Below are 13,715 nucleotides of genomic sequence, written 5' to 3' on the forward strand. Positions count from 1 at the left end.
AAAACCGTTTGTGTTTATCTTCAACCGTTTAAAATCTGGAGCTTTTATAGGCTACATCAGTGGTTCTCAAACTGTGCGTCGCGACGCCCTGGTGCGTCGTTTCAATTTTCCAAGGGCGTCGCAGAATATTTCCGTTTCGTGACTGAACTCAGTTTATCTCATAAAAATGAGGTTTTAGTGCGGTTAACGTATATCTACGTCCAAATACTTTTTGCGTAGAGTGCGGATTGACGTAAATTTACCTCAAAAGTTTTTGATCAAAAACGCGGCTGTCCGTTAATGTACGTCGAGACCAAACAGTACAAGCAGCAAGTGCGTGATAGGCGCGTGTCTGGGGCGACGCTTGGCGGGCATTAAACTTGATCATGTGAACGGAGTCTTCATAACAATGTAACAAAGGCGACTTTTCTAAGTGATTATTGTGCAGGAGTTGCAGCAGTAAATTTTGTGCATCAGTTCATATTGTGCGTAAGTTGAAACATTACTTTCATTGTAATTCGTTATTGATGCTGTTGAGACCTTGCAGCATACAAGACAATGCAATTGTGCGCAATAATTGAAACAATTAAAAAAAGCCCGCACGTGATTGCCGGGTGCACTAAAAGTGTTAAGTGCAGTTTTATAACTTTGTCGAAAAACAGTTAGGCTAAAATTGTTCTCTAAGTGCTGTTTAATAGATTTAAATTAACTGTTTATTGATAGTTTCCTCATTACCTTTTATTTGCTGGTGCGTCGCAAGTCCAGAAAACTTTTCCAGAGGCGTCGCAACAACAAAAAGTTTGAGAACCACTGGGCTACATAATTCGACAGCGCAAAAATCATTATTAAAGCGGTCACGCCATGTATTTGCATACGATGTACGCCTGTCATTTTCGACGTTATGATCAGATTTTGACGATATTTTGCAAGCGTTTACTGAATGTTGTTTAGAGTTGGCGTGTAAAAACCGTTTACATATACCTCAAGCCGTTAGTGGTCTCAAACACGTTAAAGCCTGTACTAATGAAAATGATGAAACACCAAATGCACAGTGAGGGCAACACTTTATTGATGGAAAAAGCACCTTATGAACCCAATTTCCACACTTTAACATTTTCAAGTTGTGTCCCATAGTTATATGAAAGCAGAAATAAATGGGAAGAGAATAAATAATTACATTCACAGCAATTGGTTGATTGGTCAGTTAAAACCTGCATTTACAAGTACATAGTACATACTAATCAAGGATCTTTAAGTAAACAGACTAAAATAAAACAAAAAGGTGAAACAATATTGTACAGCTGAAAATGTAATGATTTGCTGAATTATCACGAAAATTAGACCGGATATTATGTGAAAAATGAGGTAGAACCACACAATTGTTACAACATGCTATCATGCAGACTACTGGTCAAAACTAGAGGTTCTCAATTTATGTCTGATGAATCACTTTTACTGTCCGATTCTACATCAGAGTGCAAAACATTCTCAGAATTTACATGAGACCATAATCACCATGGAGGTAAAATAATATCAACGCCTACAAATGTTTGAATACAAATTCTGAATTTGGGTATAAGAACTAATAAATAAACTTGCAGGAAGGTGGAACAGTGGAAAAGAAATAACACATATTCCGATTTGATTCATGTAAAACTAAAGTATGTGGTGCATATCTCGACATACAATTTTCTCCTGTGAGGCAAGTAACAGGTTGTATACATCGATGATTTTGCTGACACTTTAAGTGAGAGCTGTTTTTGTCAACAAAATTCTTCCGCAATGAAAGAGTTTCTTCAATTTTTTTGATATGGAATGCTTCTGTTGATTTTTTCAAGCTTTAAGCATTTTTCCAGATGGTGAACTGCAATAAAAAAATAAAGATAAAGTGTATGCTCATTTGACTTGACATATGGGTTAAACAAAGAGGCTTGAGTTTAGTCACCAATAAGCAGTCTAAAACAGAGTTAATATTCAATATTGGGGGTTTTAACTGTGCTAAAATTCAAAATAACATCAGACAGAAATACAGAAAGAGTTGAGTTTAGAAAGGCAGTAACAAGGCAGCCAATTACTGTGAATCATTTTAATTCAAATCCAATCTACAAGTCCCTCATATGACAGTGTGCTGGTCCTCACTTTGCTTCATATAAAGGTAAGAACTTGAAATTCTTCTCACTGAAAGGTCTCTTTGCATTGCTTTATTGCCAGAACCTTGATGCCAATCAGGTACTTTAATCTTGATTCTTGGCTCATTTTAGTGTTTAACATATTCATTTCACAGCTTAGAATGCATTTGTTTTTGTCTCGCTGTTTTACAATTAACTGCCATTTTGATATAAAACCCAATTTACCTGCGATTATTATCACAGCAAAAATAATATTTGCCAATAAAAAACAAATTTAATGCTCCACTGCCATTACCGATAAAACCGTCCGCAATCGGGCTGTGTTATAACACAGGTTCTAAAGATTCTAATCCCGCCCGATAAGAAACGCATTATTCTGCGTAACACAGCCGATTTTAATCGGGGACTTCCAGACGGATCGGGTGGGTTTGTTATTACAAACAAGGCTAAAAATACCAATGTCTTCGACAAACGTATTTCATTTTTTTTGCGAACAAATAAATCAGAGAGTCGAACTGGAACTGAAACGAACCCGCGAACTGGTTTGAGCGGTTTATTACATTAAACCCGAACCGCTAATACCGGTTTCCTAAAAACCCGAACCGGAGTTGAACCCGATAATTTGTTTGACGTTGGACCCGAACCGGCACCGATCAAACCAGTAAAAATGCAGCCTGAATTATATTTTGCGATTTTTTTCAAAACAGCACACTAAAGAAAGTGCGAGATAACAGTTATATGGCGTGTCAAAAATAACAATATATGGTCAAAATTCTTTTGGGCCAGGAAGATGATGGGTAGAATTAAAATTGAACAATTGGAAATTTGAACCGGAAGAGGACGGTAAGAGACGATGGAAAACGAATAGGAAACGGTTTCTGCAAAAAGCATGACATTAACACACTGCGCTTTAAATGCAGAAATATAGCACAAATATTACCAACTGTTGTGGTAACCGGAGAGAGTAAATAGCAAGGGTATTCAACTCGCATCAATTACTGGTACACACCTAAACATACAATAACATATATCACCACAATGCGTTATGACGTCACACACAGTCCTTACCAAGCTATGTTTGGCGACAGTACAGGAAGAAGACACGCTTCACGAGGAGAAAACAGGAATACTGCGTAAATAAAATGCAACTTAAGCACCTTGTCTAAACCCAACTACACGTACAGTACAACTATTACAAAGCGAATGACATTTTAGGTCATTGCAGTTAAGTTCGCATTAATCATAATAATTCACGCTTGGGGAGACATTAAACACATATGTACAAAGTGACTCACCAATAATCGTCAACACGACAATAAACAGCCTTTTCTAGTTCAACCGACGCAGCACCGTGCTCCACGGAAGTCAGCAACGAAAAGAACTAACCACGTTGCGTTATCACACAAAACTGACAGCCGATTATTACGTCACACAACGCAATAGATTACAACACAAGCTGCACTGAGGAAAAGCGGGAATCTATAGAAATCGGCAATTACTGGCAAATAAGATGTAACATACCCCCCCCCCCACAATGTACGAATCCAAGGAGTACATTTACAACACAACACACAAACATCGGCAGTAATTGCGAACACAGAGGAACACAATCACGCATCGCATCGTCGCGGCATAGCAAACACAATTTTGCAATTGGGCGTCTCAAGGCACCAGTGTGAGTCTTGACCACCACCTGGCGCACTACTCAAGGCACGGTCACGCAACCCAGAAGCCATTTGCTCCCGGGCTGATTATCATCCGCTACAAGCACAACGTCACCGACTGCGAAATTAGAATGTCCATTTGCCCACTTAGATCTGGGCATTAACGTCGGCAGGTACTCGTGCGACCATCGCCGCCAAAATTGGTCGGCCAAGTATTGTACTTGGCGCCAACGGTTACGATGGTAACAGTCCTTCCCCGTAAACAGTTCAGGGGGCATATTTGGCGCTGCACGTTGCAGCAGTAGGTGATTTGTTGTAAGGGGCTCCTCATCCTTCGAATCGAATGTCACAGGAACCAAGGGACGAGAATTCAGGATGGCCTCAACCTCCACCATCAGCGTCATCAGTTTCTCATCGGACAAGGTCTGCTCCGAAAGCAGAGCGTTGAGGCTTTTGCGCACAGAGCGTATCATTCGCTCCCAAACCCCACCCATGTGGCTGGCAGTGGGAGGATTGAAGCTCCATGCAATTTCACGTTGTTGCAGATATTTGTAGATCTGCCTTTGATTCCACCTGTTTGGCTCTTCGCGCAGGATGTGCTCAGCTCCAACGAAGTTTGTGCCGTTGTCGCTAAAGATCTGGTCTGGCCGTCCTCGACGACCGATAAAACGTCGGAGAGCTCCGATAAAGGAGTCTGTAGACCAGTGCTCTTCAACCGGGGTTCCGCGGAACTCTAGGGTTCCGTACAACCCTTACAGGGGTTCCGTGAACTTTAAGGGTTGCACAGGGGTTCGCTGCGGTTAGGTGTTGCAAGTCAAACATGAATGATTCATAATATCACTGCTGCGAACAGCAATGCTCGCCTGTTCAATATTGTTAACCTTGGTTACACCATTGATCAATTGTGACGTAATAAACACAGCCATGATCCACTCCAAATTGCGAGATAATATAGAAACGACTGATCCAAGTAACATGGCAATGTGTTTCAAAGAATCATTCAACTGATGTCAACTTTTATTATGTGCTTTGGGTGTGTTAAGAAAAAATGAAATCTTTTTCTTTGACCTAGCCTACTTCTTACACTCATTAAAGTTATTTTTATAGGGGGTTCTGCAAAGTTTGACAAAACACCTTGGGGGTTCCGTGCGACTAAGAAGGTTGAAGAGCACTGCTGTAGACAGTGAAGGCGCTATCTCAATGTGCGCGGCCCTGGTGGAAAAACATGTAAAGATGCACCCGTACCTCTTTACCTCACTTCGTCCTTGCTTCACAGGGAAAGGTCCAAAGTAGTCGACACGGACCACTGAAAACAGCTGCTTATTGGTCTGCAGTCTCGCAGCAGGAAGATCTGCCATCATCTGTTTGCCCAGGGAGCCATTTCTTCGTCGACAGGAAACACACACACGACGAACCGCTACCCCTCCTTTGGTGATCCAGTAGCGTTGCCTGAGAGACGACCACGTGTGTCCCATTCCCAGAAGGTAGAGCTACTAACACGATACGTTTCTCCTGATCCAAAAGTGCTTAATTTTCGACAGGTGGCGCAATAAGCACTTTTTTCATTTAAAACGGTATATCTCAAAAAATGCTAACGGTTAGGGCTATTAGGGTTGGGATAAGGTATTAGCACTTAAAATTCAATAAAACTAACCCAAAAAATTAGTTACTAATGTAAAAATTTTATGTAAATATTTCCCAGCCCAACCCGTTTATAGCCGCTAAATAAATAATTCAGCTCTTTACGCCACCTATCGAAAATTAAGCACTTTTGGATCAGGAGAAACGTATCGTGTTAGTAGCTCTACCATTCCAGAATGGCCAACCTCGTCATGCTGCTGCATAATCACCAGGTCGGTAAATCGATGGTCGTATGGAAGAATCATCGGATGCTTCACGTCAAACTCGACACATGCACGCTCGAGCCTTCCACCAACTCTCATAACTCCATCGACAAGAATTGGGTTGAGCTTTCCAAGAGCCCTCTTTTTCTTTGGTAAACGAATGGCTTCGCCTTTGGCCTTCAACATCGCAGCGATAACGTCCGCAAAACTTTTTGTACATACTTAACGATCGCAAGCTCGGCAGCCTTGAGTTCAACAACGGTCAGTTGCCCAGTAGGTGCTTGATACTTGGCAGGAAACCTCCTTGACATCAACATCGACTTGAATCTGAGCAACCAGCTTACAGCCCTTTTCAGCCGATTGAGTGATGAGTATCTGGCAATGAGTCGATCCGTAGCGGATTCGCTGGCGACCAGACAAACGGTTTGAGTTTCTTTCTTCAACAAAAGAAATTCGATTGGCAATGACGACAAGTCCGGACAGGTAGGCCATGTATCTTCTTGCTCCCAAAGAAACTGGGGTCCAGTAAGCCATCGGCTGGACCTAAGGAATTTATTCACACTGAGTCCACGAGACGCCTCATCCGCTGGCTTACCTTGGTGCTGACGTGTCTCCATTAACTAGGTCTGGAAACATCCTCGATTTTGGCCAAGCGATTTGCAACAAACACTGGAAACCGTTAGCATTCCGTGGCACATGTCGTTGCTTGTATAATTAAATTTGTTTATTGTAAGATTTAATCACTTATTAAATTTTTCGTTTTTTTACCAACCAGCCGGCCAAAAATTTATGCAAACCAACAACCTTATTTGCTTCCCATGAAAAAAAACTAAATCTAATCTTATAAACCCAATTGCTGCACAACCTATAGCACCACCACCACCAGCAAGGACACCACTCCAACTGGATTTTCAAAATCGTCATACCCTGCGAGAATTTTTTATGAATAATCCTCATTGCAGATTTATTACCCAGGAAAAGATGAAAGGTATGCTTTGCTTATTGTCATTGGGTTATAACTGCCACGTGCAAGTTTTGCTGTCGAATAGGTATTTGTCATGTTTGGCGATATTTACTCTCATAACTTAGAAGGTATAACGCAGTATTAGCCAGAAAATGCGACTTTTCATTGAAAATCCGGTAAATACATTTTAGGCTTAGGCTATACCATTTTCGTAATGGTTAATCCCGCACCGATGCCAAATATATTTGTTTCATGTTTGCTCAGCACGTATGAAAGAAGCATCCTATCAGTATGGTTTTCGATGCAAAATCGGTCTACCTCTCTATAGCAATCTGCCAAATCCATGAAAGAGTGTTAGCTACGATTGATCAAAGGCAATACACATGTGCCATATTTTCTTGGACCTGTCCAAAGCGTTTGACACAGTCGATCACAGGGTTTTGTTGTTGAAGTTGGAGCATCAGTTTGGAATACGGTAGCTACTTAAGTCATCCTAAACAATGCACACGCCAATCCAACATCACAACTGCTAAACGTAACATGCGACTGTCCTCAAAGTTCGTCATTGGCTCCTACACTCTTTTCGCTAAACGATTTACCAACGGCAGCTAATTTCACAACGAAACTTTTTGCAGATGACACGTGTTAAAGCAAGTCATCAGAGTCTCTGAGCTACATGTAAACGTAAACAAGTAACTCATTTATATTGACAACTGGATGCGGCACAACAAACTATCGCTTAACACAGATAAAACAACATCTCTACTGTTTTGTCCTTCCATACGCTTGAACACGCCGAAGTTTTCGATTTCCATAGGATCGCAGCAAATACAGCGATCGACGGAAACTAAATACCTTGCAGTTTATATCGACGATCAGTTAAAATGGGAGAAACACATAGCTCTTATTTACAAACATGAGGTAGCCAAACTATTACAAGCGTTTTATACTGGTACACTACCTTCCATATATACAACTACGTAAAGGTACCTTTCACGCATATTACGTCAGTACCTACACCATCACAACATCCGAAGGGCTGAAAACTTTCATCCACGCGTAAACACCGCGTTCGGCACAAGAACAATTTGCTATCGAGGTTACCACACGCCATCAAATCTCTGCATACCTGAACTCGTGCTAGTTTTCAATTTTTTTCTTTTGTGTTTTTTTGGGGGGCTGTTTTAGTTTTATCTTAGTGTGATTTTACTTTTTTATTATTATACTATTAAACGAGATTTTACTTAGACATATACAAAAGAACGAAAAACTGCCGTAGGATTCGGTCTTTTCAAACCAACCGACCAGGTCGAAGGCCAGCAGCACTTTTTAGAGCGAACAACATCATAGATCTCGTCATCGATCTTACACAAGCTGCATGAGGCGGAGATGCTCGACGGCAACATTCTCATCGTCGCAACGAACTGTCCTTTTCACACCCGGGTCTGTCAATGGGATCACAGGAAACGTTGCGAGGAACCGAGCTGGTGTTTCCGTTTAGGCGGGTTTCATTTGGCCAGCAGAACCCGCGGGTACAACCGTCTCATGCAACCGGACGTACCCCGCTAGGCTCGTGCGGTCGGTTGCGATCCTACGGCAGGACAATGGAACTGTGATGATCAAGTGACTATGCAAATAAAATTTGACTTGTTTTGATCCAAAAAAGCTTCTCTTGTTCCCAAATGTGAGCATTGTCTCATTGACACTTTTAAGACCGTTCAGTCATACAACTTTACTATGACTAAATTCAACTATGGCTCCTCCAAGGGTTTTTGTGGAAAACTATGCAAAACTTTATCCAAGCCTGCAATTCCACATGTAAATTTCTACAAAAGATTGGATAACTTTCAAACAAATTGTTTCGCAAACACTTAATAGCACTGTAACTCGTCTGCTCAAAATTGATTGTTTGCATTGACACTTCTGATATAACTCCTTTACTAAATAATGCAGACAGAGAACTGGTCTTAGTGAAAAGCCATCACACCACGTCAGGTGCCAGTTGTTGTGATGGGAAAAAATTTGCCGGGCGGGATTTTTTTCATTTTCTCTAACACGAGGGCTCAGAGCTCGGGTGATACCGACAGGGTGGAGACCCGGAGTCGTGGCACCAGTCTTTCATCATAGCCGCTGGGGTACTATTTACATTTATATCTGGTACAGTGGGTTGCTTGCAATGGCGTTAATGAGGTCGGCTAAATACTGCGACTTATCTCGCATACGCCGCCACATCCATTCGACTATGTAAGACGGAATGAAATGACGGTAAGCGCCGTTCATGCGTTTAAATTTGCGTTTGCAATCACACCACAAACTTTCAATGTCGTTAGTGCAGTGTACTCCGGCTGGAGTCACAAAACGATGGGAATGGTTGACGGTTTGGTGCTGGTATTGCTGTGGCAAACCTGTAATTGAATAGCACAGCAATTACATAGCAAAACGTGTCAATAAAACAAATTCCTAATAGGTGATTGTAAGCAGCCCACTCATCTGACCAGATTGTTGTCCCAGGGGCCACGTGTCGGACAATAACAGTTTCTAGCGTGGCACGATCCCGGCGTGGGACTAGTTCCAAAATACAGCTCCCTGTACAAGAGTTTATTAGCCAAATAATATGCAATAGTTTTAGGTCTTACTCGGTCTGAAGATCGACGCCTCCAAAAACCAGCTGTTCCCGTATTGGGCGCGCTTGAGCAATGGACCCGCGTTTACGGCGTGCTACCAGAGATTCATCAATCGCCACAACGTGCCCGGTTCCACCAATGACGTTGGGCCTGGACAGGAGATCCTGCGTGCAAATCTAACGAAGGTGTTTACAATAAAAGCTTGTATCTGAATAAAGCTTACTTCGCGAAGAAAATTGCACCAATCAACACAAAAGATTGATGCCTCTGCCATAATTAAAGATTGATGCCTCTGCCATAATTACGTCTTGACAGACATCTAATGTCCAAAAATACATTAGTGTCACAAGTTGACGCAGGTCGAGATGGATTTTCTCAAAAAATGACCCTTTCCGGATTGAAACTATTTTTCTGCATGCCTGTTAAAACGCAAACGAATAAATCCAAAAACAAAATAACTTTCAAAACTGTATATATCATGCCAAAAGCAATCACATTCAATTCCGAAAAACAATCAGACAACTGCAAGATAAACGCAATGCGACAAAATAACAACTTACACGTGCTGGACAGCGCCAAGCTAGGCCATCGACCTTGGCCGACGCCCAAACCTTTTCTTTCATAACTGAACCACATTTTGGGCAAGTTTGCTACCGAGAAAGCAAACCATAGGCTCGTAAAAAAACGATGCACATACCTAAATCCTGCAAAACTCCTAACTCCGCCAATTTCCTCACGTTTATTTGATTAGCCGCCATCATACAAAAACAGTATAATTCAGTTGAAGTTCATCAACAAAGTGAATAAAGAACTCCTAACGAGAGATAACCACGTTTCACTGGACATGAAACAATGCGACATTGGTGGTGTTCTATGTGACGTAACATAGCAAATTTGTGCGCAAGCGGAAACAAGCTTCCACAAGATGGTCCGTCAAGAAACAAATTAAAAGAGACAAAAGCTTCTAAAAGGGTAAGGAGAGGAATTAGTGGTCATGAAAGTATACCAGGTGCCGACATAGGCTTTTCCTTTCTTAACTCGGCCGCTTGAAGCGGGTCGAGATTCGTCGAGGAGCACCCCTTTGTCCAACAGGGCTTACGGCAAGAATTTGCACAATGTGCGCCAAAATGTGCAGGTCGAAATGTGCGCACATTTCGACCTGCACATTTTCGAGCACATTGTGCAAAAAACGCTCGCATGCCCGTCTCCCTTTGTCGGCCTCTCATCCGAAATGTACTTGAGCTTTCGGCTCGAAACTTGGCACAAATATTCACAAGGCATTTAACTTTCCACTCACTTTGACCCCACCGACCTACCCCCAGGCATTGTGACGTCACACTTATGATAAAAGCTGCCTTTATTCAAACGATCGCTAGGTGACGCACTTACATGGGGGTGCAAGCTGGAGAGGAAGGATAGGCCTTTCCAACAATGTCTCGGTCGCCCTGCTGCGATCCCAACTTTGGCTGCAGCAAGCACCAGAACTACTGACCATTTCGTGATCGTTGGAAACGATTTTAATTTTTTAATTTTCTGCTCATTGGATTTATGTGATTAAAAGGACCCAATATCGTCATAGTTCGGGCAAACATAGAAATCAGCATTCTGAATATGTTTTCTTCAATGTTTTAGACATTTTAGGGTGTTTTAAATTAACAGGATGTTTAAAACGATAGGTTATTGCAAGAACAACGCCGAGAAACAGTGAAAAAATGATTGCGATTGATTTTCGTAAATGATTTACCTTTTCTACAAACTAAAAATTGTTTGTCATTGTACCTAAGTGAGCAAACGCAGATTATAATCGGCGAGCGAGAGGTGTTTTGCATAAGCGAGTAAGTTTAGACGTTGAATACATGTACTTAACGTGATCCGATTGACGTAATTTTTTGCATGACGTCATCTAAAGCCTTGATGACGTCACACACCAGCTTTCTGCGATGGTTATTTCGTTAAGTGGGAAATTTTGGTCAGGCGATAGGGAAAATGTGTGACGTCATTATGTGCGTGAAGTATCTGTACTATGACGTAGTTGATCATATGCAAAGGTCATTGGTGTATGTACTGGTATGACGTGTGGTCATGAAAGTATACCAGACCCCAAATCTTACCAACTGTTGTGGTAACCGGAGAGAGTAAACAGCAAGGGTATTCAACTCGCATCGATTACTGATGATACACACCTAAACATACAACAACATATATCACCACAATGCGCCGTTATGACGTCACACACAGTCCTTACCAAGCTATGTTGGGCGACAGTACAGGAATAAGACACGCTTCACGTGAGGAGAAAACAGGAATACTGCGTAAATAAAATGCAACTTAAGCACCTTGTCTAAACCCAACTACACGAACAGTACAACTATTACAAAGCGAATGACTTTTTAGGTCAGTAGTTCTCAACGGGGGCGCCCCCCTGGGGGCGTTTGCTCTTATTAAGGGGGCGCTGGGAAAAGATAGATCAGGTAAAACGAAACAAAGCGTCGAAGTCATTTTTGACATATCTTTTCCGTCTGTGACCATTAAAAGTAGATTTGACTCAGTATTCGCTGTATTGTGTACTTTGTTTGCTGCGTGTTTTTGATGGTGATGTCGCAATGCATTTTATACAAATCACAATGCGTCATTTGTCGGGGCTTGTCGAGCACTTGGTACCGAGCGTCGCACATGGCAATTTATGATGCTCGGCGCTCGGCCGCATTGACTGAGCCGCTAGACCAGGGGTCACCAAACTACGACGTCATTTCATCGGGTCTGCGAGAGTGTTTGGTCCTAATATATATATATATTGGAAAAAATGAAATTTGAGTTAAACGTTAATTTACTGGAAAAGCATTTCTTCAACAACATGTAAGACTATACCTACTTTTACAGAACGCACAAAATGATCCAACAGTTGTTTGTTTTATCACAGACCAAACAAAAACTATCTATCAATGCCTTCATAACGGCTTTCTATCGTTAATTGTGAAAGAATAAATGAGTTTTGCCTGTAGAAGAGATTCTATAATTTTCAAAACAATTTTACTGTTAGACAGTAGCATGATCTGACTCGAGCGAAGATTGCACTTTTGTTGGTCCCGGAAAGACGCGCGTTATCCGGCCCGCAGTGAAAAAGGTTTGGTGACCGCTGCGTTGGACATTCACTACAAAACCGTACTACAAATTGATTAATTGCTTATTACACAACAATGTAAAAGGCAAGTCATAAACAGTTTTTGTGACATCACAATTGAACGTGTCATTTGTTTACTGCTGACTTACAGAAGTAGGGTCCCCAAGAATTAAAGTGACTGTTTTCAAAAACGTAAAATGGTGTTAACACCCTCAATTGCAGTTTGTTACATAAAAAACGTTGGTGTTTCACTTGGCTTTGGCTTTCCCTATGTGTTATGCAGAAAGGACCCATACATCTTAAATACGGCCCTGGGGGCTAAAAAGGGGGCAAGTAAAAACATGGAATTGGAAACGTTTTTGGACGTCGCAACTCGCAATACACCGAGCGTTAACGTGATGAGATGCTCGGTGCTCGACCAAACAAAACAATTGCAGTTTTGGCCCGTCACGTGTACCAAGCCAAAAGCAATGAACACTGTTAGTGGTATCATGTTGAATTAACCATTAGAAAATCTATGAATAAGTGCTAAAATAACTTGTTAAACATATCGCATTAATATTGTTCGTGAAATAAAATCGTATTTATTTTTGTCAGTTTTGAGGGGGGCGTTTATAAATAACGAACACGTAAAAGGGGCGGTACAAGAAAAAAGGTTGAGAAACACTGTTTAAGTCACTGCAGTTAAGTTCGCATTCATCATTATAATTCAGGCTTGGGAAGATATTAAACACATATGTACAAAGTGACTCACCAATAATCGTCAACACGACAATAAACAGCCTTTTCTAGTTCAACCGACGGAGCACCGTGCTCCACGGAAGTCAGCAACGAAAAGAACTAAACCACGTTGCGTTATCACACAAAACTGGCAGTCGATTATTACGTCACACAACGCAAAAGATTACAACACAAGCTGCACTGAGGAAAAGCGGGAATCTATAGAAATCGGCAATTACTGGCAAATAAGACACGATTTAAATATTTGACAGTACCACTATCTGACCCGAAATAAGCTGGTGCTGCAAAAGCGCTTCACCGACTATATTTTTGTAGCTGCTTTAAGGCTTTGTAATTTATTTGCCGTGTCTTTTTTAATGTTATTGGGCTCGCAGTAAAAAAACTTTGGTGAACCCTGACTTAATCAATGAAACAGTAAGACTTTGTCCTGTTCTCACGTAAACAAATTTGTGACATCCTTACAACACGTTTGTAACATATAAGCTGTGCTATCTATGATAGTAATACTAATTATGCTTAAATTAGTCGATTGCGAATCTTCAATTAGGCTTATTGGCTGTTACCAAAACAGGATAAAAACATGATATTTGGTAAAAACTAGTGATGCACCGAACCCGCTAAAAAAAGGTTCGGGCCGAAACCGAATATT

The 13,715-nt window shown here is 41.4% G+C and overlaps 2 long non-coding RNA genes across 3 annotated transcripts; both read right to left on the reverse strand.

The window, feature by feature from the left end:
• Positions 1-1,026: 1,026 nt before the first annotated feature.
• Positions 1,027-2,535, reverse strand: LOC145214267 (uncharacterized). Its single transcript, XR_013857012.1, has 2 exons — positions 2,055-2,535; positions 1,027-1,843 (listed from the first exon to the last, which is right to left on the reverse strand). It is a non-coding gene; the product is annotated as an uncharacterized LOC145214267 (long non-coding RNA).
• Positions 2,536-2,770: 235 nt separating this feature from the next.
• On the reverse strand, positions 2,771-13,268 carry LOC145214266 (uncharacterized). 2 transcript variants are annotated; one of them, XR_013857011.1, is made up of 3 exons: positions 13,080-13,268; positions 11,450-11,512; positions 2,771-3,117 (listed from the first exon to the last, which is right to left on the reverse strand). It is a non-coding gene; the product is annotated as an uncharacterized LOC145214266 (long non-coding RNA). The 2 variants fall into 2 exon arrangements; XR_013857010.1 differs by lacking the exon at positions 13,080-13,268 and having other exon boundaries at positions 11,450-11,566.
• Between the last annotated feature and the right edge of the window lie 447 nt (positions 13,269-13,715).

Source organism: Phallusia mammillata, chromosome 2, assembly GCF_965637545.1.
Source record: "Phallusia mammillata chromosome 2, kaPhaMamm4.hap1.1, whole genome shotgun sequence".
Classification (NCBI taxonomy): domain Eukaryota; kingdom Metazoa; phylum Chordata; class Ascidiacea; order Phlebobranchia; family Ascidiidae; genus Phallusia; species Phallusia mammillata.